The following is a 6,000-nucleotide window of genomic DNA, read 5'->3' as shown; positions in this document are numbered from 1 at the left end:
ATATTTAAGAAAAACTTTTATTTTAATAATGTTTAGTTATTTCAATTAAACAAAAATAATACCTTGAACAGTATGCATAAATTAAGATAGACCGGACTATTAGTAAGTATCTGTGTAACGAAGTGGATTTTATTTAATTGAAATGAAAAATGTTATTGTCAGAATTTTGGAACTTTTCTCCAGGTCTCAATCCTTTCATTTTGCATATATCATTTTCGGGCCAAATGTACCAAATTGCCCTTTAATCAAATAGAAAACGTCTAAAATGTTTTTGGAAAATTGTAATCTTAGAATTGGATACATACATAAACGGAGGGGGCAATTTGGACATATTTATATATTAAGTATATCAATTATAAATACTTATAAAAATAGATATTAGTGGTGAGGGGACTTTGGGCCAGGGCCTTCTACAAACTCCCCCTATGGTTAAAGAAAAAGTAAATCTTAAACAAAAAGTTCATTTATATCATAAAGGAAAAGAGCCACTTTTCCAGACGAATAATTAATATTTATGTTTTTGTATATTTAAACAAGATTAACTAAATTTGGTTATATTTAGTTAAAAGTCAGATTTACACCTGAATCAGCATCTATTGCATACATCCATATATATTATGATTACAAGCAATTCTCCAAAAAAATCGAACATTTGTTAATGAATAAATTTATTCCGTTGTATGTCGATTCGTTATGTTTTTGTTTCTGTTAGTTTGTTTGTTCGTCAACAGTATTAAACAAAAATTTCCAAATCGATTTTGATCAAACTTGGTACAAAGATTATGTATAGTCACAGTAGGAGGCCATTAAATTTTGAGGGTGCAATGCTAAATAAAATGTAAAGAGTACATAATCGATCATTACTTTATGCACACAAATTGAGATATATAGCTCAATTTTATTGAAGGTGGAGGTTTTACGCTTTACAGAGTGCCCATTATAGTTGTGTCTTGCAATCTTTCTTTCAAAAAGGAAATGGAAAAAAGTCCAAAATTAGTTTGTAACTAGAATGGACACTGAGTAGAGCGCAAAAACTGGGGCTTAAAATCCCATTGAGATATGCATCTAAATTAATTTCAGAGTTATGGCCGATTATGCATTTGAACGTTTTATACTATATTGACCTTGACTTCTCAAAATTTAATGGGGTCTTACTGTAACCATATATAATCATCGTATCAAGTTTGATCAAAATCGATTTGTAACTTGGCCGTAATCCTGATGACTAACAAGCAGATGCAAAAACATAACTTCCGTTCAACTTCGTTGGAGGAGGTAATAAGGTAGTTTCTCCTAAGGATAGAATTATTATTTGATCATTGGGGGGAATTAAACACAGCTGAACAAGAATTAATTCCAATTCAACCAATTAATGTTCGGAACACTGATAAGGGGAAATAATTAAATAATTGACAGTTGAAAACAAAATAATATGTAAGCTTTGATGTCAGAAGAGAAACGCAGTATTGCATATAATAGTAAAAAATACAATGAATGTCAAGAGAGATCAGATCGTTAGAACATGTATATTTAGAGATTATAATTTATGAAATGTGCAGGATACTTTTGGTCTTAGTCTTAATCCTGTATTCATACCTAAACAAAAGCTTTTATAATATATATTACTATTATTGAAATATGTTTTTTTTACATGTCTCTTAAGACATGTATAAAATTGTTAACCCATTCTAATATAAATAAATGTATATATTTTTGTGAAATAATATTTATCTGCCAGTAATATAAAAAACTCTGAAAAGGAACGTTGTCACTCTGGCACTTTGAAGAATGTTTTGGGGTAGAGCGGCTTGGCTGGCATGACATTAAATTAAATCAACTCCAAACAGCCGTGAGATAAAGGAAATAAACACAAATCCACTCCTTATATAGCAAGGACATTTAGTCTCCGATGTCAAACATTAATTATACTCTAAGTACAACAAGGACTTATACTTAGGTACTTACCCTCCGTCTTTCATGAGCACACGCACAAGTGATTACTTTATACTTAAATGTTGCCATCTCAAAAATTATATAATAATGATAACAGGCTGTAAATACAAAAAGTCGTTCCTGCATTCTAGGACATATACACATTTAGACATGTGTAACTCTGTAATCAATAAATTCTAATTTTGAAAAGGAGATAAGAGTAATAAAGAGAGGGGGGAGTAGAGTTAATCTCAAATAGATCCCATCCGTACCGTAATCGTTCCTAAAACAAAATAATAATTAATAACATGAATTAATGGGGAAACAATAATGAGTATTTACCAACGTACTATAAACAAGTTTTGGAATTAAGTATTTCAAGAGAACGATGCCCATATCCTCGATTAGTCTTAGAGCAATTATTCCAACTCAATAACTTTGTTTATTTAAAAAAAATAATAGGTTGGTACACTTTATGCTAGTATGGCTGAAAGAAGATTTTTTGTGAACTGAATACTATTATGTTTGAAAAGTTAAATACAAGGTACATGTATCAGAGGAAGAAATATGTTTACCTTTATACTTTTATCTTGATGGTTATGAATTAATCTTATGCATTGAAACTAAGATCCCACTCATATTAATTTATTTGGGCCATTTTTTTTTTTTTTTGGCTTTGGGGGTTAAAAACAGATAAATCGGGTGAACTTTTATTTCAATTTATCCTTTGATATGTATATAAAAATTATTAATAGTTTTTGAGGCGTAAAAAGGTCATTTCGGAAGATCCTTATCATTGTAGAAACGTAGATCATCTACCAAAATTTTGGCAAATTGCATTGTTAGCCACAATAAAAACTGACTGTCCACACGTAGGATTTTACGACGCAAATACGAACTTTCAAAAATCATTGCAATGCTTGATTTTTCCGTATTTTAGAAATTAAAAAAACTTAAAACAAATTATTTAAAAAGAATTTGGTGATTTCGAATTTTATTAAAAAAAAAAAAAATATTGTTTCTAAGGGAAATTAAATATTAGTCCCCAAAATGGGGCATCGTGCATACTGGGTTGTGCATGGAAATCTGAACATTTACTAATTTAAAAATTAATGAAGATTGAAATTAATTCATATTCCAATATATTAAAACATAAACAATTATTTACAAAACAAAACAAATCTGAGCTCTCTAGCTTACGTAAAGTGAGAAATGATACTTCAACAGGATATACATACATATTTCATTCGCACAATCCATGCAGTTGGGCATCTCCAGGATCACCGCCTACGTTGTCTGCAAGTCCGAAATGTTGAAGAGGAAGTAGGCCTCTGTCAAAAATGTCAAACTCAAACCGGACGAGTTAAAAAAAAACAGTCCAGGCCAACCCCTCAAGTATATAAGGGCCCATGCAAGAGATATAGGGGTTGTACAACAGACTGTCCCAAGAGCTATAAAAAAAGTGGGTGGAAAGAGCTTTGTAAGGGTGGAAAAGCCACTTTTAACACCAGCAATGAAATAAACCCATCTCTTCCGTTGCAAGACTCTTTTGAAAGAGCCTATGGTGTTTTTTTAACTATTTTTGGAACTTTTGGCCCCCCTACAGCCCTGATGCCAACCCCTCGACTCCACCTTTTAGGTACGAGTCGAGGGGAAGGCCTGCAGTGTCCGTCGTTCAAACACCGAGGCTCTTAAAGCCACTGTCAGCCAGCACCGGGGTACCATGGGAGAGGAATACATCCGCAGCAGGTGCCAGGTACTTTTGCCACCGCCTGGAAGCCATAATTGTCGCTAAGGGCGGCTACATAAATTATTAAGAAAGCTCATACTCACATCTATTTATAGAATTAATTTTTGTTGTAATTATATTATTGACTTATTAATCATTTCTTTTGAAGTTTAAAAATCAAAGTGTTCAGATTTTAACGGACCACCCGGTATAACCTTTCTATTTAGTTTCACAAAAATTGATCGATAAATTTTTCTGTAATCCGGAAAATAAACAAACAATCAAACAGAGTTTTCCATATACATGTTGAAGGTGACGTTGATCTCATACTTTAAGTATTCTCTTTTAATGTACACTATTTTATTATTAGAATACAGTTCTGTTTTAACCCTTTATCAGAGTATTACTTTCTTTCCTCCCGTCCCCTTCTTCTTGTTCCTTTCTCTACTAAGTACTTCATGGTATGTCCCATGCTCCTGGCTCCCTCAACACTTCGGCGACGAGTATACGATATTAATTTTATCCGTTTACCGAGGTATTGCCATGCAAAATAAGTGCAGACGAGGAAAAAGACGTTACTCAGCCTGACGCTCAAGGAACTGAAAGAGAGTACATAGTAATGGAACTCGTAGATGGCTAGGAGCATGTCGCTCTTTAAAAAAAGGCAGAACTCATTAATATGATCTAGGAACACCTCGTAGAATGTGGTTGCGGTCCCCTTTACTATGTATTTAGTAAATCTGGACACACCTATACGGATACCACCGTGACCGTACCTATTGGGGGTCTCGCATCCGACACAATTTGAAATGGCTGAACCCCGAAGGGCATTCGTTGGGCCCCTACGCTTCCTTGATGGTGGAGTATGTCGAACGAACGGAAGGCGTGACTCCTTTACATTGTGCTGGCCCAGAGGTTCAGCAGTGGAAGAAGAGCCTAGTCGAGGAAGAAAAAGAGAATGAAGACTGCTATACGGCCTTGGTAATGACCGTAACTGATTCCTTTTCCAGTCAATACTGGGGAACGATTGAGGCTAAGTGAATTGCAACAAAAATAAGTTTGAACCTCTGGACGACTTCATTACGCTGCTAAAGAAACAATCGTGGTTTTTATATTCATTTGTAGCAATTATAATGTGTCTTATGAGACAAAATTTTCCTTGTGACGCTATTAAAAAACATATCGTTCCATAAACTACGGCATGCCATGTTTGAAAAAGGCCTCAGGAAGCTGAACGAGGTACTGTGTTGGGGTCGGTCAATGGAGAATACAATCTTAACAACCGTCGAGATGGAATCAAAATCCTAGGATTTGGGGTTGTTATCAGAATACCATGGAGCAAAAGGACTTCGGATTACTAATAGGAAACCCAATACCGGTAATAAAAGAGAACCAAAACTCTGTAAGTTCTGCTATTCAGTACATCCTTTCGAACACGGTATTTGTCCGACACTGGGAACAGTATTTTCAAAATGTGGGAAGAAACCCCACTTCCGGAGCTGTCGTAGGGCGCCCCATGCACTTATAGTTTCCACAATATTCAACCTCTTACAGGAACATCATATGGAGGATCGAGTGTATGCTTGGTTGCTCGGGTGTGGGGAATAAATCAAATTTATACTTGACTTAGAGGCTATCACTAACCATATCCCAGGTCTTATGGTTCCGGGTGCCTCTCTTCTCAAATATAATTCTCATGTAGAGGTTTTTGGACGTGGGAAAGTACCCACAATAGGTTCGGAGGGTCTCCCTGGCTCACTGAATGGGGATTAAGAATTTAAACCAAATTTTATATCTACTAATATTGGCCAACCTATCTTAGGATTTCGTTCTTGTTTAGATTTAGATATCGTACGACTGAACAATTCGGCTCCACTGTGCCGCACAGTCAAGTGGAAGCATAGCAAAATCGATGTTCTCAACCGTGGTCCCTTGGAAAAAAATCTATTCGTGATTATGCAACAGATTGTAAGGATATGGAATTTGCTCGTCTCGTCAGGCATAGACGAACATGAACTTATTAAACAGACAAGTAGTGACAAAATGTTATCTTTGGTGCTACCTGCAGCAAAGTCTGGAACTTGGATGGATGTAGTAGATGAAGCATTCTTGAGGAAACACAATGCATTATCCGTTCCGAATAACTTACTGTTTTGGGATGTTCGCCTTGTAGTCTCGCTAATATTAAAAAGTAGTTTCCTACAGGAAATCCATGTTAATCACTCTGGTGTTGTAAGGATGAAAGCCATAGCAAGAAGTAGACTATGGTAGCTGGGTATCGACCAATACATTGAGGAATTTGTCCATGTATGTAAGATGTGCAAAGAACACGCACCGCC

This window comes from Lepeophtheirus salmonis, chromosome 5, assembly GCF_016086655.4.
Source record: "Lepeophtheirus salmonis chromosome 5, UVic_Lsal_1.4, whole genome shotgun sequence".
NCBI lineage: Eukaryota > Metazoa > Arthropoda > Copepoda > Siphonostomatoida > Caligidae > Lepeophtheirus > Lepeophtheirus salmonis.
The sequence above is the reverse complement of the archived record's forward strand: the minus strand, read 5'-3'. Positions refer to the sequence as shown.